Source organism: Equus przewalskii, chromosome 3, assembly GCF_037783145.1.
Source record: "Equus przewalskii isolate Varuska chromosome 3, EquPr2, whole genome shotgun sequence".
Classification (NCBI taxonomy): domain Eukaryota; kingdom Metazoa; phylum Chordata; class Mammalia; order Perissodactyla; family Equidae; genus Equus; species Equus przewalskii.
Window position 1 is genome coordinate 78,233,839 of NC_091833.1, and position 23,746 is coordinate 78,257,584.

Genomic DNA, 23,746 nt, shown 5'->3' on the forward strand with positions numbered 1-23,746 from the left:
GCATTACATTTTTGTTAAAGTTTTTTAAAATTATGTAATTATGTGTATAAAAATGAAATACTCTGTTTTTTTTTAAGATTGGCACCTGAGCTAACTGTTGCCAATCTTTCTTTCTTTCTTTTTTTTTTTTTTTAGCTTTTTCTCCCCAAATCCCCCCAGTACATAGTTGTATATTTTAGTTGTGGGTCCTTCTAGTTGTGTGGTATGTGGGATGCCACCTCAACATGGCCTGATGAGCAGTGCTATGTCTGCACCCAGGATCTGAACCAGCGAAACCCTGGGCTGCTGAAGTGGAATGTGCAAACTTAACCACTCGGCCACGGTGCTGGCCCCTGAAATACTGTTAAGTTGAAACTGAATGAATGGTTTTGTGTGGCTGCATTTCATTTTGTCATCAAATAATGAAAGAAAATATGGAAAAGCAAATTCTGTTCCTATTATAAAATATGAGGTATATTCCTACTCAAAGAATTTTTTAACTAGTACATTTTATTGATAGGAAGGAGATAAGTAGTAGCATTACTTTTATAATATTTACTGTACTATTTGTAATACTTACTTTTCTCCAAGAATGTATTTTTTTTCCCATAGTTCTTACCAGATCGTCTTCAGACCATAGTATTTCTTTTTTTCTTTTAAATCTCTGGTTGTCCCTGGATCCACAGTTGAATTTGTAGCTCTTATAGTTTAGATCCCCTGACGCCCTCCTCCTGTGTGGGCATTTCCATTGTTTAAATGACTGCTATATCTCACTTGGTTGGCAGTTTGCTGTTATTTAACCCAAGGAATCATAAGAGTTTATGGCTCTAGAAACGTTTGTGATCTGATTTTTTGTTTGTTTGTTTTTTGAAGTTTTGGAATCCTCTGCTTTTTTACATATAAGTGAGTAAGCAAGATATTGCAATGTGTACAAAATGTAGGATTTAGAAAACAAAAGTAAATTTCCTGCCCTTCTCCACACATCTTTAAGATCATTTTTCAGATGCTTTCATTAAATTCCTTTTTATTTGAGACATAAGATAGATTTTTTTTTTAGGCTATTCTCATCTGTAGTTTCAGAAAGTACATTTCGTTTAACATTGTGGTATTCGGTCTAAGGTCTGTCTTTGGATATGTATTTTTTATGTTCATATGGACTCTACCATCTAGTGAGCATAAACAGATATGATTACTGTTTTGAAAAAAGCTGCGCTTTTCCCTGTCTTGGGTATAAACTATTATCTAACCATGGAGAGGTGACATTTCATGCATTTGTGAAGGGTATTAGAGGCCCTGAAAAAGGGGTGCTTTGTAAGATGGGGGCAGGATAATTCAGAGGAGGGATTTTTAACCTTTTATTTGTCATGGACCCCTTTGGTAGTCTAGGGAGACTTATGAACCCCTTCTTAGTGTAATGTTTTATTTGTATTTTAAAAGATTTAATGTATTTTAAATGTATACAATAAAATACATAAGATTATAAAGGAAACCAATTATGTAAAATATAGTTGTCAACTTACTAAAACACCTCAAATATATGATTTATAAATGTTTCTTTATTAATGCATACAAAATAAGATACCAGAGGATCCATGGTAATATGATGTGATAGGAAAAATCTCTGATTTCTATGAGTGATAAAGATACAGGTCCTGTTTAATCTACCACAGTTAGTTGCATACATTCATAGCCTAAGGAAATATACTAATTTCAGTTAGAAGTTAGTGAAAATAAAGGTGAATTTTTGTTCCATGCACCTTCATAGATTCCTGGATTTCTATCTTGGTATTCTGTGTTAAGAACCCTTGATTTAGAGGTACTAGTCTAAATAAAAGCTAAAACCCTACCTGATTGCCAGTCTCTGAACCTCTCTTGGTCCTCATTTGTGATGTGAAATTCTCAGTTAGAATTGTCTCAAACTCTAAGACAAATCAGGACCAAGGGCATACTCTATATGCTCAGTGTTTTCACTTTCCTGACATTATTCAATAGTTTAGTTTGGATAACTCTATTTCTGCCTTGCCTTTGAAACCCATCCCCAACTGAGTGCCCCTTTTTATGACCTGGTCTTATTCTGGAGACCTTGTTTTTAGTATGTGCTATGATTATTATTATTTATTTGACCTTCCAAATTGCCTTTTCCTTTTTAAAGAAAAATGCCATAGCCTGTTTTTGAAAAGTATTTAATATCCAATAAAAGTCACTCTTTTTGGCGTACAGTTCTGATTTTTGACAAATGTATAGAGTTCCATAACCACCACCATAATCAAGATACATTACAGTTCTCTCACTCCAAAAAACTTCCTTGTGCTGTCTCTTTGTAGTCATATCCTCTTCAACTCTTTTTTTTTCCCTTTTTTTTTGAGGAAGATAAGCCCTAAGCTAACATCTGCCAATCCTCCTCTTTTTTTGCTGAGGAAGACTGGTCCTGAGCTAACATCCATGCCCATCTTCCTCTACTTTATGTGGGACACCTGTATGGCTTGACAAGCGGTGTGTAGGTCTGTACCCAGGATCTGAACTGGCGAACCCCCGGCCGCCGAAGCAGAACATGCGAACCTAACTGCTGCACCACTGGGCTGGCCCCCCTCTTCAACTCTTAAGCCCTGGCAACCACTGATCTGTTGTCTATCCATACAGTTTTGCCTTTTCTGCAATGTTATATAAACAGAATTTCACAGTATTTGTAGCCTGTTTGGTTTTGCTTCTTTCATTTAACTAGTGCATTTGAGATTCATCTATTTTGTTTCATGTGTCAATAGTTTATTCCTTTTTATTGCTGAGTAGTATTCCATTGTATGGATGCATCACAATTTGTTTATCCATTCACCAGTTGAAGGACATGGAGTTGTTTCCACTTTTTGGTGATTTTGAATAAAGCTACTGTAAACATCCCTATGCATATTTTTGTTTTAACATAATTTTCTGTTTTTAGGAGTGGGATTGCTGGGTCCTATGGTAAATGTATGCTTAATTTTATAAGAAACTTTCAAATTGTTTTCCAAAGTGGCTATACCATTTCACATTTCAATTAGCAAGATATGAGAGTTCCAGTTGCTTAACATCCTTGCCAGGACTTGATATTATTAGTATTAGAAATTTTAGTTATTCTGTAAATATGGTGGCATCTAACTGTGGTTTTAATTTGCATTACCCTATGACTAATGGTATTGAGCGGCTTATAATGTGCTTATTTGCCATTTGTACATCTTCTTTGTTTAAAGTGTTTATTCAGATATTTTGCTCATTTTTCAATAGTTATTTCTTGTTATTGAGTTTTGAGAGTTCTTTATATGTTCTGAATATAAGTCCCTTGTCAGATATGTAACTTGCAAGTATATTTTTCCAGTCTCTAGCTTTTGTCCTTTCATTCTCTTAATGTCTTTGGCAGAGCAAAAGTGTTTGATTTTAATGAGTCCCAATTTATCAATTTTTACAAAATGGATTGTGTGTTTGATATCATGTCTAAGAATTCTTTGCCTACACCAAGGTCACAAAATGTTTCTCCTATCATTTCTTCTGCGTTTTACTTTTAGATCTATGACCCATTTTGAGTCAGTTTTTGTGTAGGTCTGAGATATAGGTCAAAGTTCATTTTTTTTGCATATGACTCCAGGTTCTCCAGCACCATTTGTTGAAAAGACTGTCCTTTCTCCATTAAATTGCCTTTGTACATTGTCAAAAATCAATTGACCATATTTATGTGGCTCTATTTCTCGACTCTTCTGTTCTCTTGATCTCTTTGTGTCTGTCTCGATTTTAATACCACATGGCCTTGTTTACTAGAGCTTTATAGTAAGTCTTAAAGTCAAGTAGAGCAAATCTTCCAAACTTGTTCTTTTTTGAAATTGTTTTGGCTATTCTAATTTTTTTGCCTTTCCGTATAAATTTTAGAATCAGCTTGTCAATATCTAAAAAAAAAAAAATGCTGGAATTTTGATTGGGATTGAATCTATAGATCAATCTGGGGAAAATTGACATCTTAACAACAAGTCTTCCAAACCATGAACATGGCATGCCTTTACATTTATTTAGGTCTTCTTTGATCGTTTTCATCAGTGTTGTAGTTTTTCCGCATAGCATACAGATTATGCATGTATTTTGTTGGCTTTATATGTATGTATTTCTTTGTATTTGGTGATATTGTTAATGGTATGTTTTTAAAATTTTGATTTCCAATGTTCATTGCTAGTACATAAGAAACGCAATTGATATTTGTATATTGACATCATGTCCTATGACCTTGCCAAACTCACTTATCAAATTCCAGGAATGTTTTTATAGATTCCATGGGATTTTCTATGTGGATAACTATGTTGTCTGAGAATAGTGACAGTTTTATTTCTTGGTTTCTAATCTGCATGGATTTTATTTGTTTTTCTCCTTTTTCACTGGGTAGGACCAGTAAAATGTTGAATAGAAGTGATGAGAGTGGACTCCTTGCTTTAGTCCTGGTTTTCTCTTCTGTTTTCCTGTTTTCAATTTCATTCATTTTTCCTCTTATTTTTATTATTTCTTCTCCTTGCTTTGGATTTAATTTACTATTTTTTTAGTTTCTTAAGGTAGGAGTAAGAGGTCATTGATTTGAGAGCTTTCTTTCTTCCTGATATAAGCGTAGAAAGCAAAACTTGTCCCTCTAAAGCACTGCTTTGACTACATCATACAAATTTTTATATGCCATGTTTTTATTTTCATTGAGTTAAAAATATTTTCTAATTTTCCATGAGACTTCATATTTGACTTATGTGTTATCACAAAGTGCATTGTTTAATCTTCAAATATTTGGGAGTTTTCCAGACAGCTTTCTGTTGCTGATTTCTAGTTTGTGATTAGAGAACATATTTCATGTGGTTTCAGTTTTTTTCATGTGTTAGTTTTATTTTATGGCATCGAATATAGTGTATCTTGTTAATGATGTATTTACAATTTTTATTTATATTTTAGCAGCTTTATTGAGATGTAATTGACAAACAATAAACTGTACATGTTTAAAGTGTATTATTTGATGAGTTTTGTCACATGTAACTTTTATATACATGTAAACATCAAGATAGTGCACATATTCATCACCCCCAAAAGTTTCCTTGTTTTCCTTGTAATCTTCCCCACCCCTTCCAAACAACTACTCATCTGCTTTCTGACGCTGTAGATTAGTTTCCATTTTCTAGAGTTTATATAAATAGAACCTTATAGTATGTATCCTTCTTTGTCCTCTTTTACTCATAATTATTTTTTGAGATTCATCCATGTTGTTGGGTCAATAGTTCATTCTCTTTTAATGCTGCATAATGTTCTTTTGTATGGATATACCACATTTGTTTATCCATTCACCTATTGATGGACATTTGTGTTTTTTCCAGTTTTGTCTCTATAAATAAAACTGCTGTGAATATTCTTGTTCAAGTCTTTTTATGGACATATACTTTCTTTTTTCTTGAGTAAAAATTCGTAAGAATGGAGTGGCTTTATCATGTGGTACATATATGTTTAACTTTTTAAGGAACTGAGAAACCATTTGCCAAAATAATGCTATTATTTTACATTCCCACCAGCAGGAAATGATAGAGTCTCTTCTGCTACATCCTTATTGATATTTAGTATGGTTAATCTTTTTAATTTTAGTCATTCTGATAGATGCGTAGAGTTATCATTATGGTTTTAATTTCATTTCCCTGGTGACTAATGATGTTGAGCATCCTTTTATACTTATTTGCCATTTATGTATCTTTGATGAAGTATCATCTCTTCCAACTGTTTGCCCCTTTTTTGTTTTCTTGTTGTTGAGTTTTGAGAATTCTTTATGTATTCTGGATACAAGTATATGCTTTGCAAAGATTTCTCCCAATAGGTAGTTTGTATTTTCATTCCCTCACAGTGCTTTCAAGAGCAGAAGTTTTTAGTTTTAATAAATCCCAATTTATCCATTGGGTTTTTTATGGATTGTGCTATTAGTGTTATATCTAGTAACTCTGTCTAAGCCTAGGTATGACGATTTTTTTCCTATGTCTCTTCTAGAAGTTTTATAGGTTTAGGTTTTACATTTAGCGCTATGATTCATTTTGAGTTAAATTTTTTATATGGTGCAGTGTGTATGAATTGAAGTTATTTTTCTTTTTGCATATAGATATCCAATTGTTCCAATAGTATTTGTTATAAAGACTATTCTTTCTTCACTGAATTGCTTTTGTACCTTTGTTGGAAATCAGTTGTAGGAATACATGTGCATCTGTTTCTTGGCTCTGTTCCATTCTGTTGATCTGTTTGTCTTGATGCCAATACCACACTGTTTTGAGTGTTGTAGCTTTATAGTTGTGTCTTAAAATTCAGTAGTGTTAGTTCTCCAACTTTGTACTTCTTTTGCAGAGTTGTTTTGCTTTTCTGGGTTGTTTGTATTCCATATGAATTTTAGAATCAGCTTATCATTTTCTACAAAAGAAATCCTGTTGGGATTTTAGTTTGGATTGCGTTGAATCTATGGATCAGTTTGGGGAAATTAGCATTTAAAAATGTTTAATCTTCTAACCCAAGAAACAGTATCTCCATTTACTTAAGTCTTTAAAATTTTTTCTGAGCAGTGTTTTGTAGTTTTTAGTGTACCTGTCTAGTATATCTTTTGTTAGATTTATCCATAAGTATTTATCTTTTATGCTATTTTAAATAGTAAATATGTTTCAATTTTCAAGTATTTATTTTTCCTTGATAGAGTATAGCTTTGCTAAACTCACCTGTTTCTTCCATTAGCTTTTTGGTAGAGTTATTGAAATTTTTCATGGACAGTCGTCTACAATGAAGACAGTATTACTTTTTTCTTTTTAATCTGGATGCTTTCTGTTGCTTTTTTGTGCCTCACTACACTGACTTTCTGAATCTCCAGAAAAAACATTGATTAGAAGTAGTGACAACAGATATTCTTGTCTTGCTCCTGATCTTAGGGGAAATGCATTCAAACTTTCATCATTCCATATCACGTTAATTGTAGGGTTTTTGTAGATGTGCTTTATCAGCTTGAAGTTTTATTCTAGTTTTCAGAGAAGTTTTATCAGAAATAGATGTTGGAGTTTGTTAAATGCCTTTCCTGCTTTTTTAGAGATGGTTGTATGGTTTTTCTTTTTAGTTTAGAAATATATTGAATTACAATGATTGAATTTTTGGATGTTAAACCAACTTGCATTCCTAGGATGGGCACTATTTGCTCATGTCTGTTTTTCTTTTTATACTTTTGTTGGATTTGATAGACTAAAAGTTTCTTTAGAAGTTTTACATCTGTGTTCATGAGGTATATTTTTCTGGAGTCTTCTTTGCTCATAATGTCTGATTTTGGCATTAGGGTGATGATAGTCTCATAAAATGAGCTGGGAAGTATTTTTTCTTTTTTAGTTTTCTGAAAGAGTTTGTGCAGAATATGCATTCTTTCTTTCTTAAATTTTGGAAGACTCACCAGTGAAGCCATCTGGGCTTGGAGTTTTCTTTGTTGGAAGTTTTTTAACTACAAATTTGATTTCTTTAATAGATATGGGACTTTTCAGGTTATCTATTTTATCTTGATTGAGCTTCATAGTTTCTGTTTTTCAGGGAATTTGTCCATTTTATCTAAGTTGTTGAATAATAGGCATGTAGTTCATAGTATTCACTAATTATTCTTTTACTATCTCTAAAATGTATAGTGATATCACCTCTTTCATTCCAAAATTACTGATTTATCCCTTGACTCTTTTTTTTTCCTGGCCAGTCTGGCTAGAGGTTTATCAATTTTATTAATCTTCTCAGAGACCAACTTTTGGTTTCGTTGATTATTTCCATTGATTTCATGTTTTGTGTTTCATTGGTTTCAGTTTGACTTTTATTATTTCCTTTCTTGTTACTTTGGCTTTAACTTGCTCTTCTTTTTCTAGTTTCTTAAGGTGGAAACAAAGGGCATTGATTTGAGACCTTTCTGGTATTTAGTGTTATAAATTCCCTTCTTGAGTATTGCTTTAGATATATTGCCCAAATTTTGACATGCTGTGTTTTAATTTTCATTCAATTCATTTTACTTTTATATTTCTCTTTTAATTTCTTCTATGACCAATGCATTATTTAGAAGTGTTTTATTTAGCTTCCAAATCCTTGGGGGATTTTGTAGAGATCTTTCTGTTATTGATTTTTTTATTTAATTTCATTGTAGTTATATAAATACTTTATATGTTTTAAATCCTTTTAAGTTTATTAAGACTTGTTTTATTACCCAGAATATGAACTATCCTGATAAATTGTTTTTGTACACTTGAAAAGAATGTATATTCATCTGTTATTGGGTGGAGTGTTTTTAAATGTCAGTTAGGTCAAGTTGGTTGATAGTGTTGTTCAAATCTTCTATAATGTTACCAATTTTCTGTTTGCTAGTTATCTCAATTTTCAGGAGAGGAGTATTAAAATCTCTGTAATTATGTAATTGTGGGGTTGTCTGTTCTTAGAGTTTTTGTTTCATGTATTTTGTCACTTTTTAAGTAGGTGTATAAACTTTCAGGTTTTGTGTCTACTCTGTGGAGTGATGTCTTGTGGAGTGATGTCCTTATCTTTATGAAATTGACCTTTATCTCCAATAATTTTTCTCTGAAATCTGTTTTGTCTAATATTAATATAGTCATTCCAACTTTTTTTTGATCAGCATTAGCATGGCATATCTGTTTCCATCTATTTACTTTGACCTTGTTTGTGCCTTTATTTAAAGTTCATTTCTTATAGGCAGTGTTGGGTCTTGCTTTTTTATTCAGTCTTACAATCTCTGCCTTTTAATTAGAGATTTTGGACCATTTACATTTACTGTGATTATTGATATGGCTAAATTTAAGTCTTTCATTTTTCTATTTGTTTTTTTCCCCCCATCAATTCTTTATTTCCATTTTTATTTTCTGCCTTATTTTTTTAAACAATAATTTGTTGAGGTAAAATTCACATAATAGAAATTAGCTATTATAAAGTGAACAATTCATTGGCATTTAGTACATTCACAGTGTTGTACAGCTATCACCTCTATCTAATTCCAACATTTCTATCACTCCAAAGTAAAACCCCTAACCCATTAAGTGGTTTCTCTCCATTACCCTCTCCCTCCAGCCCCTGGCAACAACCAGTTTGTGTTTTGTCTCTATGGGTTTATCTATTCTGGATATTTCATGTAAATGGAATTGTACAATGTGTGACCTTTTGTGTTTGCCTTCTTTGACTTAGCATAATATTTTCGAGGTTCATCCATGTTCTAGCATGTGTCAATACTTCATTCTTTTTTATGGCTGAATAGTATTCCATGGTATGTATATATCACAATTTGTTTATCCATTTATCTCTTGATGGACATTTAGGCTATTCCCCCCCCAAAAGGTGACTAGTGCTGCTATGAATATGTGTGTACATATATTTGTTTGATACTTATTTTCAGTTCTTTTTGGTATATACCTAGGAGTATGGGATCATAAGATAATTCTGTGTTCAGCTTCTTGAGGAACCAGAGCAGCGTTTAGTCTAGGGCTAGTTATTTCCCACTAGTGAGCCAAGAGCCTTCTAGATACTCTACTCAATGGCCTGTGAATTCTGATGTTTTCTAGTCTGGCTGATGGAAAGAGGCACTGTCCTGGATCTTTGTGAGCTTTGGGCACTGTTGCCTCTAATTCTTTCTAGTAGTTCTTTGCTCCACCTCTGGTAGTTTCCTTACCTGCATGTGTTGCTCGATGCTCACCTTACTGCTCAGTAGGGACTATCTGCAGACCTTGAGAGTTCATTCTCTGTGCAACATTCTCCTCTCTAGTACTCTGTTCTGTGGTTTCTAGCTGCGTTTGTCTGCCCAGACTCTCAGCTCTGTCTCCTTAACTCAGGGAGTCCCTAGACTTTGTCTGGACTCTCCCTCCATTCACTGGCCTGGAAGTTCTCTTACATCAGTAAGCTTGGGAAATCGTAGGGTCTGTGTCATTTGTTTCTGGTCTCTGAGGAATCACTCTCTTTCATTGTCTGTTGTCGATTGTCTTGAAAACAGTTTCATATGTTTATGTCTCTTTTTTCTTGTTTCAGGCCAGAGGGTAAATCTGGTGCCTATTGCTGCATCTCTGCTAAAAGTGAGAGTCTGAATATCTTCTTTTTATAGAAACATTTTTTGACATAAGTACCATGCGTGGTTCTGGGAATAGAAAGATGTATGTTAATGATCTACTCAAAGAGCATATAGTCCATTTGGAGAATTGGCTAGGTGATGTAGAGAAAGTTTAAGTTTGTGAGTACTTGTCATATTTTTCATGAAGTAGCTCTAATAATAAAAGACAATAAATCTGTGTCCTTAAGGTCTAGAAACATGAATTGGCCTTGTGCAGTCACATAATATATTTGAAACCTTGTTTTATATCTCAAGCACTGATTTGAATTTTTCATTCTATTATATAACATATATTTGTTTCAGTAGAAAGTGTTTTAAAATGGCTTATTGAGTAAACTTGATACTCTTGGAAGATAAGCATATGTGTCTTATGAAATTGCTGGTTTTCACTGCCATTTGTTGTGCTGCTAGTGTGCCATTCTCTGGAATTTACTTATTCGTGAATTCAATTAATATTTCCTGAAGCCACACCGTGGGCTTGGTACTGTTTTAGATGCTGTTTAGGTGCCGTTCAGAGGTAATGTGGTTCCTCTTATAGACTTAAAAAACAAAAAGCAATGAGGTAACTACAAATAGTGATAAGTGCTTAGAAGATAATAAAACAGGAAACCTCAGACTTTTAGTAGGTTCTTTGTAAGAGGCTGAGGAGGTTATAAGCAAATAAAATACTTTAGCTTTATTAAATTAATTTTATGGCATTTGCTTTGCAAAAGCTTATTTTTGTTTATACTTTTGTTTATAATTTGCTTCTTGATTGTGCCTTACCTGTAGTATTATAGTTTAGAAAATTGATGTCCAAGTAAGTGAATTCTCTGTGACTTGTACGTGCTTTCAGTCTGGCTGAGTTTTTGAGGAAACAAGTTTCAAAATTTTACTGTATGTTGTGTTGTAATGTTTTTGTTTGTTTGTTTTCGTTTGTTTTCCATCCTAAAGTAACTATTACTTTCAGTCTTCTGAGATTTTGCACATATATATCATCTCAACTTTTGTCACTTTATAGACTTTTTAAATATATGCTCTCAGCCATTATCCTTTCTGACTGAAGAAGCCTAAGTTTTAGACTGTTTATATACCAACTTCTTAATCTTGTTAGTTGTCTTACCTTCTTCTTTTAGTGCTTTAATCTCTGTCTTACAAATGATGACCAGAATTGTGTGGCTTTCTAAAAGTGCTCTGTATGTGGGTTTGTTGTAAGTAGTATATATTTCCATCCCTTTTATACTCTTATTTGTATTTAGTCCTGTATCAAAGAAGTATTCACTTAGGAATAGGGAAGTAGGCTGCAACATGTGGTAGCTGGAACCTGCACTTTGGTGCTAGAAAGACCTGGTTTGGAAAGTGACACTTACTCTGAGTGATCATTTCACTCTCTCTAAACCTCAGTTTTTTCCTCTCTAAAGTGGAGTTAATCTCATCCTTGCAGTGTTGTTTTAAGAATTACAGCAAGGAAAACTGGAAAGCCACATGTAAAAGAATGAAAATTGACCATTCTTTCTCACCATTCACCAAAATAAACTCAAAATGGATCAAAGACCTAAAGGTGAGACCTGAAATCATAAGGCTTCTAGAAGAAAATGTAGGCAGTACACTCTTTGACATCCGTATTAAAAGGATCTTTTCGGACACCATGTCTTCTCAGAAAAGGGAAACAATAGAAAGAATAAACAAATGGGACTTCATCAGACTAAAGAGCTTCTTCAAGGCGAATGAAAACAGGATTGAAACAAAAAACAACCCACTAGGAAAAAATATTTGCAAGTCATACATCTGACAAAGGCTTAATATCCATAATATATAAAGAACTCACACAACTCAACAACAAAAAATCAAACAACCCGATCAAAAAATGGGCAGGAGACATGAACAGACATTTCTCCAAAGAAGATATACGGATGGCCAATAGGCACATGAAAAGATGCTCATCATCGCTGATCATCAGGGAAATGCAAATCAAAACTACACTAAGATATCACCTTACACCCATTAGAATGACAAAAATAACTAAAACAAATAGTAACAAATGTTGGAGAGGTTGTGGAGAAAAAGGAACCCTCATACACTGCTGGTGGGAATGCAAACTGGTGCAGCCACTATGGAAAACAGTATGGACATTCCTCAAAAAATTAAAAACAGAACTACCATACAACCCAGCTGTCCCACTACTGGGTATCTATCCAAAGAGCTTGAAGTCAGCAATTCCAAAAGTCCTGTGCACCCCAATGTTTATTGCAGCATTATTTACAATAGCCAAGATGTGAAAGCAACCTAAGTGCCCATCAACAGATGATTGGCTAAAGAAGATGTGGTATGTATATACAATGGAATACTACTCAGCCGTAAAACAGAACAAAATGGTCCCATTTGCAACAACATGCATAGATGGACCTTGAGGGAATTAAGTGAAATAAGCCAGACAGAGAGAAGGACAATCTCTGTATGACTCCACTCATATGAGGAATTTAACAATGTAGACAAAGAGAACAGATTAGTGGCTACCAGGGGAAAGGGGGGGTTGGGGGTGGGCACAAAGGGTGAAGGGGTGCACCTACAACACGACTGACAAACAATGATGTACAACTGAAATTTCACAGGATTGTAACCTATCATTAACTCAATAAAAATTTAAAAAAACTTCATCTCACATGCAATCTTAAGAGCTATGGTATCTCAAAAAAAAAAGGAATTACAGCAAGCGCATGTAGAGTACTTAATATAGCATTTTGTCTATAGTGGGTGCTTAGTTAATGACAGTTGCTATTATTATCATTTTATTATTATTCTTCCCAGTATCTGTCTTGCTAACTACTGCATGCCCAGTGCCTCGCTTTCTACTTTGTATTCAATAAATATTATTGATGAAGGTACTCTTTGGCTTTTGAAATCCTTGAGTAGTAAAATCATAACATTTCAGAAGATATGGTCCTTACTATTCAAAACAAGATTCCTAAGTAAATAAAAAGATCTTGTCTTTTAGAGTAAATAACATATATTTTTTTCTGCAGAGGGAATGTGATAAAGTATAAAAGATCATTGTTTTGAAGCTGGGTGACCTTTAGAGAGGTGTATAAAACCTCCCTGAGCCTGGAGTTTTTCTTCCCTCCTGCCCCTTTCTTTTTCTTTTAATCTGAGAAAAGAAGAGGCTAATTGATGTCTCAGGTATACTTTCCAGCTCAGAAAATCTATAATCCTTTGAACATTGAGCTGTGTAGGTCTACAAAACATCCCTATTTCCACGCTTTAAGTAAAGAAGTTCTCAGTGTTGATTTTTATTTCAAATCTAAAGAATTAACATTTTAGTGAAATATTTTCATATAGATGTTTTAGGGTTTTTTTTTTTACTTCTCTGGTTTTTTTAAGATAATTACTATTTAGTTTTTGAAACTTTGATGAAAAAGACCTGTATCCTGTCTAACTATATTTCTTTTTACTTTAAGTTGTATGCTTAGATTTACTTCTGGATATATTTTCTTTCAAGCTCAAGTTTAGTAATCCGATAATTGTGAGTTACTTTGGTTGGGCTGCACTAAGGGGTGAAAATCCAAATGAGAGAGGTCAGGAGAAGACGTTTTTGAGTGAGAATGCAGCCTTGTTAAGACTTAAAGAAACTCAAATGGAAAGTGAACCTGGGGGAATAATAATCAAAATGCTACGAATATTTGTATATGGGAGGAATTTGAAACATACTTACTCAGTTATATGACAGTATTAAAAGTTACCCAGAACTTTCAGAACTCTGATTACTCTGTGTTTGGGATTTGAGCATTTGTAGTCAAACTGAATCATAAAATGAGAATGACATTGAACATTTGGATGAAGAATTAAATAAAGAAAAATGCCTCATTGCCAGCCCTGTGGCCCAGTGGTTAATTTCTCTTGCTCTGCTTTGGCGGCCCAGGGTTTTGTTGGTTCGGTTCCTGGGCGCAGACCTAGCACCACTCATCAAGCCATGCTGAGGCAGCATCCCACATAGCACAGCCAGAAGGACCTATGATTAAAATGTATAGCTATGTACTGACGGGGGGTTTTGGGAAGAAGAAGAAAAGAAAAAGAGAAAAAAAACGCCTCTAACATATTGCAGATAATGAAATAAATAAAAAAACCTTAAAAGCATCTTAATGAAATTTTGGTGAAGGCAGAATCTTGAAAAGTTTCTAGTGAACAAGGGATGAGGAAAGAAATGTATTCTTATGGCAGCAATTATTATTGACTGAAGATGTAGAAAGTGAATGCTAACTTTTTTTAAAGAATGCTATTCAATTTGCTTTATTTCTGTAAATATAAAAAAATGTTTATAAGGGCTTTCATGTGGTCAATAATGTTCTTAGTCTTCAGAATCCTTTTTTTTCTTGAATTTCACGTGCTCTTATTACAGAGGTTTCTCAGGAACCTCTGATCTTTGCTGTGGGGGAAATTTTATGCTGTTTTAATGTACAGTGATAGTAGTTAGCAATATAAAATATGATTTACAGAAATTTATGTCATATAAACCGGGAGAAGCAAACTTGAATTATACATTTGTGTATTTAAATTAGAAGCATCTTAACTTTATATTTAAGAAAACCTTTCACATCATTTTGGATGTTTGACTTTTACACCTACTTTAATGTAATTTAAGATACTGACATTTGGTTTACAAGACAAGTCACTCCAAATTGCTAAATTCCTGATATTTACATAGGTTAAAATATTTTGCTATAAAATGTAAAATCTATAGTGATATGCAGTGGAATAATTGACTCCAAGGAGCACATGAAGAGAAGAATAATTATTATTGTACACCTGCTATTAGCAAGGCATATTATATGCATTCTCTTTTTGGATTTTTTTTGTCTTTTTGTTAATTGAGGTATGATTGACATACAAAAAAGCTGTATGTATTAAATGTTATACACCTTGATGAACTGAAAGATAAGTATACACCCATGAAACGGTCATCATATGTAGTGCCATAAACATAACCCATCACCTCCACTAATTTCCTCCTTCCCTCCCTCTTTGTTTTGTGTGTGTGTGTTTGGTAAGAATATTTAACATAAGATTTATCCCATACGTTCTCTCTTTTTTCCCCAGCTTTATTGAGATGTAATTGACATATAACATTGTATAAGTTTAAGGTGTACAATATGGTGATTTGGTATATGTGTATGTTGTGAAATCTACACATTCTCTTTTAAAGTAATCTTAACAACAGTCCTGTGTGGTAAGTATCATAACATCTAATAATTATTAAGTGCTTACTGTATGCCAAGGAGTCTGTTAGTCAGTTTACTTGTACTGTGTTATTTAATCTTCCTTAAATTCTAAGAGTTAGACATTCATCTTATTCCTATTTTAAGGATGAGGAAAATGAGGCTCAGAAATTAAGTAATCTCTTTGAGGTCCCGCAGTCTACAAAGCTAAGCTGTGCCTGGAATCCCAGGCTTATAGTTCCAAATCTCATGCTTTTTTTTTTTTCACTCTTTGATAAGGATACAAAATCAAGCTATTTTTTAATTATCTACCATAATTTGATTCTATACCTAGAAGCAGAGGGATTTTAGAGCTTTAGAAGATACTTAAAAGATCATTATTTTACCAGTTAGGAAATTCAGGCCCATAGGATGTTGTAGTTTACTTAAGTTTATCCAGTTGATTTAACCATGTCCAAGCATTTTATATCAGCTTTTGCAATACTTTTAGTTTTTCAGCAGATTTATCTTTCCAATTATTTTTTTCTAAGATTTAAATAAATTATGTTTCTTGAAGATACAAACTCACAGTAAAGAAAGGATGCCGTAGAGCGAGTAAAGTTGATGCAGGAGAAAAGTACATTTTAATCAGATTTCATACAAATTCCAGTTGGATAACTAAAAGTTGATGTATTGCTTTTGCTTCTGTTTTACTTTCATAAAAACAAGTAAGTATCAACATACCTATTTTTGAAAAATTATTTATCAGGTTCTCACTTCCTAGCAAATAAGTGCACATGATTTATGGTAAAGTATTTTGTTCTAATATTATGTCTTTCCTTGAAACTTATGTATTTACTGTTAGATTGAGAATGCTGTCCGAGGGGTCAGCGCAGGATAGGAGGGGCAGGGACTCTCACCTAAGGTAGAGTTGGGTTTTCTATGTCACTCCAAGGTGTTCAGTATGTGGTTTCTTGCTCCTGCCTCAGTATTTCCCATATTATAAAATGCAGCATAAAGAAATAGGTTTAACCTCTTTGAAATCTTATTTCAATTGCTTTGGAAAAGGAATCTCATGTAAAAGATTTCTCATAACCAGAGGAATATATTTATTGCTGTTTCATTTTAAAGAATACTTTAGTCTTGAAATTTAGAAAACAGATTCTTATATAAACTAAATAAATTATGGCCATTTGTATGAATGACACTGACAGTTTGTTTTTAATTGGAATAAAAACATGTTACTAACTTCTCATCATAAAAGAAAATACTGACATAAATTGAACTGTGAGCTTTAAAAGTACAGCGGTGGCACTGGGATTTTAAAGATGGGTTAGACTCTGAAAATGCGTTTCGCCAGGGGCTGGTTGGCATTCAGTTCTCTCTGAATATTTAGAACATAGTATTGGTGTGGGGTTTGTGCTAAGATTTACCTTTCTTCAGTGTTCAGTCTTCTGTTAATCTGTCCAATGAGTTCTTAATTTCAATTGTTTTGTTTTTCACTTCTAGAATGTCAATTTGATGATAGATCCCAGTTCTCTTTTGAAACTCTTCATCTTCTCACCCATTTTGTCCCTCTATTTTATTGAACATATTAATCATAGTTCAAGTGCTGTCCACGGACACTAACACCTAGATTATCAGTGGGTCTGTTTCTGTGGGTTTTTTCCTTTTGATTATTGATCACATTGTCCTGCCTCTTACATTTTATTTTGTGCTAGATAATTATACAGAAAATGAAATAGGAGCTTCAGGTGAAACCTCCCACAATCAAGGCTTCCTTCTTTCCTCTATCAGGCAGTCGGGGTGGGGGAATGATCACTTTGGTCTAATCAGAGATTGAGCTGGGTTGCACATTTAGTAGGATTCAGTCCACCTCTGGTTTTCCGTTTCCCAAGTATGGCCGTTCTAGACTTTTGATTGGTCTGACAGGTCTTTGTCTCCTCCGCCCTAAAAGTTGTACCCTTAGGATATTTTGAGTTTGGCTTTTTCCCCTTCCGTCTCCTGCTGGTTCCAGTGTCTTGAGGGCTGGAGACCAATCCTGTTTGTTGGAGATCCTCCTCCCTCTCGCAGAATTTTGTCTCCTAAACCCTGGGAGACTAGGTAATTTTTCTCTGCCTTTTTGGCTTCCCCCACCCTTCCCTGCTGCCCAGAACTCAATAATGCCTCTAGGGAAAACTGGCATTGCATTTTAGGGCACATCTAATTTCTAAAACATTGAGCCACGCTGCACAACCTGCCGAAGTTCTATTGATTTTCCCTTCCCTCAGTAGAGTCCCACTGGTTGTACCAGACCTGATCCTCAGCTTACCCTTAAAATCAACAAAGAAAGGAAATGGCCAGTAATCGTCAAATGATTTAGGAAGGGCTCTTTCCTTCTCTGGATTTTATGTCATCTAGTCCTTGTTGCTTTTGGAATTTTCTGATGTTTTACAAATAGTGTAAGTTTTTTCTTCTTCAATTTGTCTATTTCTATTTGTGTTAGGAGTGTTAGCTTGACACTAGCTACTGCATCCTACCCAGAAGTGTAAGTCTCCAGTTACCTTTGCTTTATGTAAAGAATTAGGCCATTTTTTGCATGTTTGGAGGGAAAGAGTGATATGATTGTTTCTATCTTGTTCTTCAGCATTTTGTTTGAAATTTCTTCACATTTGAAATTGTGTTACCAATACTTTTTATGAGGACATTGCATTCATTTTATGTTTGTGCCTTGAATTGAAGGATTTATAAATTGATGTCACATAATTCAGATGTAAGTTAAAAATAATTATACTTGCTGATCCAAAATGGAAAAGCATTGGGTTTAAAGTTTGTGGGTCTGAGTTTGAATCCTATCATTACTGTTACTGGTTGTGTGACCTTGGGCAAACCATTTAACTTCTGTAAGCCTATTTACCTAATCTATAAAGGAGAAATACAGTCATAGGCCGAATAATGATGTTTTGATGAACAACGGACTGCGTATATGATTGTGGTCCCATAATATTAGTACCATATGGCCTAGAACTGTGGTAGGCTATACCGTCTAGGTTTGTGTAAGTGCACGCTATCATGTTCACACAACAATGAAATTGCTTAACGAAACGTATTTCTGTTGTTAAGTGATACATGACTATATACCTCAAGTCATGTTTTGTTGCACAAGACAAGATATAAACAAAAATAAAATAACACTTTTGATAAATCTCATTGAGACCGCAGAAAAGAGTGGAAGGGGTATCTCCCATACCTTAGAAGCACAGATTATTAGAGCTGGAAAAACATTGGTTTTAGAGTAAGTTGGTTGTTAAGGCTGACAGCCTACTTAGTGGCTTAGATACCTTGCATGTCATGGACATGTTGTTTAACAAGTTACAAATTCATAGCTCTATAATATAATGGAAAGAGCATGATATCGAAGGCCATACAATCCTGGTTTCAAATCTTAGCTCCACCATTTCCTAGTGTCGCTTTGTTTCTTAACCACTCTAAGCCGTGATTTTAATATATAAAATGCAAGTAATACAAGCTGTCTTATAGGTTTGTTGTGAAGATTAAATAAAGTAACAAAGGGAAGACACCTAGCATGGCGTCCAACCCAAAGTGAGGATTGACTGATACTATTCCTTACCCCTTTTTGTTTCTCCAGTTGTCCATTATAATCCATGAGCAGGTGATTTTGTTTTCTATGTTGGTCCTAACCAGTGATTCCTCCTCTGTAATTATGTAGCTTTTTAAAATCGCCGATAGTAATATTTTTGGTTATATTAGCTTAGTGAAATTCATTTGTCTTATGAACAATGTTTCTAATTTTCTGCTGTCAAATGAAACTTAAATTAGTTTTTTGAGACATCAGTATTTTCTGATATGTTATCAGAGGTTAGTGGATAACCCCCTTAAAATTGTCTGCAACGTTTGGTGTATTTGTGCATATGTGCCTTTTTCATCATTCACAAAATAGTCAGAGTAACCTAAAAAAGTGAAGAACTACCAGCCTAGGTCAGAAACTCTTGATGAAATTGTGTTTAAGCATACCTTATTTAAGATTAGTACCTGTAAGTCACTGCTCAGTAGTAAGTTAAGAATTATTTTTGATACACAAAATGTTTCCAGTTGTATAGCTTATCTTCTAAAAATATTACTTTTAAAAAACAGTATTAAAAGAGTTGTTCTAGTGATACTTTGGTGGATGTTTTAGTTTATCTAAATTATTTAAAAGTTAACGTTCACATAAAGTTTTTAAAAGGAGCCTTTAAGTACAGGAAGGGAATTTGTTTAAAAATTCTTCTAGGAAATCTCATTATATTCTAGTTTGTCTTTTTGGTGAATCCAGATTTTTTTATGTATCATAATACTGAGATATGCTGTTTAATTTTCTGCATATCACAGCAATATAAGATTTATATTAATTCAGAACAAACAGGTGAATCAAGTAATTTTCTCTTGTTAAAATAAGTATATTTAAAATTCTATATGCTTTCCTTATAATGACTTATAACTAAGAACATTTTTGTTTCGCTTATTTTAGCAATCTGAATTTGCACAGATGTCAAAAGATAAGTATAGTCTATATTTAAAAAATACTTAAGTTAAAAAGAGATTATCAGTGCATTCAAAGCATTATTCTAATTAAAGCTTAATTCATTGTAAACTTACGAGTTTAACATTAAAACTTGTTTTAAATAAGAAATTGAACATTTATTTATTTTTTTGAGGAAGATTAGCTAATCCTCCTCTTTTTGCTGAGGAAGAGTGGCCCTGAGCTATCATCCATGCCCATCTTCCTCTGCATTATATGTGGGATGCCTTCCACAGCGTGGCTTGCCAAGCTGTGCCATGTCCACACCCGGGATCCAAACCTCGAACCCGGGGCCACTGAAGCAGAACGTGCGAACTTAACCGCTGCGCCACCAGGCTGGCCCCAGAATTGAACATTTAAAATTGCACTTTCATGGGGCTGGCCCCGTGGCCAAGTGGTTAAGTTCTAGTGGTTGAATTCGAGGGCTCTGCTTTGGCAGCCCAGGGTTTCGCCATTTCGGATCCTGGCTGCGGACTTGGCACCGCTCATCATGCCATGCTGAGGCAGCATCCCACATGCCACAACTAGAAGGACCTACAACTAAAATATACAACTGTGTACTGGAGGGATTTGGGGAGAAAAAGCAGAAAAGGAAAAATAAAATTGCACTTTCACATTCTGTGATGTTATGAATAAATCCCATTCAAATAAATTTTAGTTTGTTTAAATAGCTGAACTTAAGTTATTAGTGAGATATTCTATTTATACATTTTGTTAATGTATCTTAGCATCTTTATGTTCTAAAGACTGCTATTTCTTTGGGGAAAATTCAGAGAAATTTTGTTATAGCTTCCACATTTAACATCTTTTATTTGGCCTTAAGTACTTTAAAATCCATGAGATTTCCATTGATTTTATTAGCAACTTCTAGAAAACCACTTCTTTGAAAAACTAATTTTTCATACAATTGATTGTGAATAAATGATCATTGGTAATGAATATACTGTTAAGTAATAGTGGTAACTAAGTAATACATTCAAGATTTTCTGGATGAGTCTTCACTGCCCTGAAAGACATATCTAGTGGTGCGTAATTGTTTATAGAGAATAATAATTTATTTCTTAGAAAATTATATTTATAAAAATTACAAAAATGCTTCTTCATAATGTCAGATTTGAATTTTCAAGAAACTCTAATTTTCAATTGTGATAACTTACTATTTCTGTGTGTTTCATATGTATTTGAGTGTTGTAAGCTTACTTTAGATGCTTCTTTGGAAATTGATAGGGGTATGTCATACATAATATTAATCGATTAATAATTATTTAATTAGCCATTTTGTGAATTATCTAGGCCATTTTACTTCTCTTGCAGTTTTCATGTTTTGACTTATTTCCACAATTCTACCAAAAATTTAAAAGGAATCAAAGGCAATAGAAATAGAAGCCAAAATTTCTGTCCTTCTGTTACTACTACTTGTTACTCAAGTTTAATAAATAAGTCTACTTAGTAATTGAAGTGATGTTTTTGAATCTGTCTTACTTTTGCTTTAACATTGCTAAATGGTTATATTAGAACTACTTCACCAGTGAGAAAAATATAATTAGTAAGGTGTTGAAATGAAGAAATGTGTGGGGAAAAAAGTTAAAGTGAGCTCTGTGATGAGGGAGATGAGTGGGAGCCCAGATGCTTGGAGCTATCCTCTTCCAGGTCAGGTTAGTGGCATGATGTCATTCTCATAAAAAACTTGTTTTTCCTGCATGGTGTGAGTTGCTGGTCTTGGTCCTTTTAATTAAAGATAAGAATCCATGATAAAATTAGATTTCTGGTTGATCATCTTATGCAGGACTGAGGATTCATTGGTAAAGAACCACTAACCTGTCCTCTCCCCCCAGGATGTGAGCACTGAAGAGGATTAAGGCCCACTGTAGGGAAGCTTGCTCTGCAGCCTGCACTGCCCTTTCCCCTGCTCTTTCAGTTAAATAGAAGGTTTTTAGTTCCCATGACTATCAATCTGGTACTTTTCACAAGCGCCAAATTCTTTTAAAAAATTAAGGTGACTTCGTTTTAGAAATCTACTGGCCTAGAATACTGACAGATGAGTTTTTCTTTTTGGTATTTGGTATTGACGACTCTATACATACTATTTTTTTCTGATGCATATTAGTTTGCTTTAATTTATGTTGAATTTGGTGGTTGATAGTAACTTTTAAAAACTAAGGACAGATTTTTATACGGTTAGGTTTGCTTGTCCAGTAGTAATTAGAGAGTTTGACAGCGTTGAATCTTACATTAGAAATAGCTATCTGACAACCTTGTGGACGTGAGCTTTTAACTTTATTTCTAGATGACTCCAATTTATAAGGTACTTTCTTTTCATGTTTAAAGGCTTTTAAATAGCTTTTATAAATGCTGAAGTGTCATGTATTTTTTCAGTATCTGCCAAACAGGTATTGTATTTAATCTTGAAAATATATTTTGATTTTGTTAACTAAAAATAATTGCAGAATATTAAACATTCTCAGTAGTTAAAGCTTTTTTTTTCCATTTAATTTGAGCTTTTGTTGTTACTAACAAATAATTTGTGGTACAGTTTCTTTTCTTTCCTTTTCTTTCTTTCTTTCCTTTTTAACGACTGCTAGAATCTATATACTTGTCACCTTAGTGTGCTAGAAATGTTCCACTCAGATCAAGGGTTCCTTTCTGGTTTTGTATGTTCTCACCTGCTCCTCACTGTAAATCATTGAGATGTCAAGTGCAATGATTAATTAAGCTGCACGTGCAAGTGCTTTTTTTTTCACCTGTCAAGCAGGAAAGAAGTCTTATAGCAAGATTAGATGGTGCTGTTTCATAGCTTCTACTCCAGACTGTCAAGTGTGTAAAAATATTTTATATTTAGGTGCTTATTCAGAATATGGCATACCAGGGTTTGTTTAGTTTAGAATTCTTAAATATTGTAAGATACAATAATTATACCAAGCCCTATCATTAAACTCCTAATTAGAGGCAAAGAGTAAATTCAGAATCCCTACATAAATATTTTGGAATGTAAGGTTTATACTGTATAATTATCTTTTACTCAAATACTGGTAGTTGTCTTATTTAAAGTAAATATTTTTAATTTTCTAAATTGATCATTTGTGTATATACCATATACAACATGAGATCCATTCATAATGAGACCCATTCTCGTTAAAATATAGCATGGGTTTAAATTTGTGATGAAATGATGATGGTGGTAACTACGCTTTTTTTCTTTGAGTAATGAATATTTGCAGAATGTAATGTTAAGCTTTAATTTTTATACATTAATATAAGACAACAGACTTGGAAGGCTTGTTCCTCCCGCCCTAGTTCTTTCACCCCCTCCCCTTTTAAACCATCAGTAAAAGTAAAACCTCAAATTGTATAGTAATCTTAATCTATTATTAAAAGGTCCCAGAAAGGAAGATTACAAGGTAGATTCAGGTTTTGAATCGGTTTTGCCATTGGTTTAGCAGCGGGTGGGCAGGCAGATGCCTGCTCAGAGTAGAACCTATTGCCATTTTTCACCATTGATAGAGTAGCCTTTCAGAGTCAATGAGCTCTGTCAATGTGAGCTTGTCAAGGCTACAACTTCATAGACCTGAGAGGCGGTTTGAGAGGTCAGCCCTTTTCAGGTTCGCTGTGATGCAAATGAAGTTTAATGCTTAAACAACTATTGGAATTTTTATGTCTGCTCCTTGTTCTTTTTTCTTCACAAAGTCATTGACGAGACATTCAGTGCTTTTTAAATTGGAAGTTGCATTGTGCTAAAGACCTAGTACAGATTTACGGAGGGCTGAAAGCAGTTAGATCATGTTCTTTTCATGGTGCGATTAGAATCAAATCGATTTCCCTACAGCCTTCAGCATTCAGATGGCAATTTTAACAAAGCTTGGGGGCTAGACAAGGGACAAAACGACTGAACTGAATGTTAATTACACTCTGCAGCCTTAT

At 33.9% G+C, this 23,746-nt stretch overlaps 1 protein-coding gene across 1 annotated transcript in view; it reads left to right on the plus strand.

The window, feature by feature from the left end:
- The window catches only part of CHIC2 (cysteine rich hydrophobic domain 2), a 55,761-nt gene that overhangs the window by 25,053 nt on the left and 6,962 nt on the right, over window positions 1–23,746 (plus strand). The window lies entirely within an intron of this gene.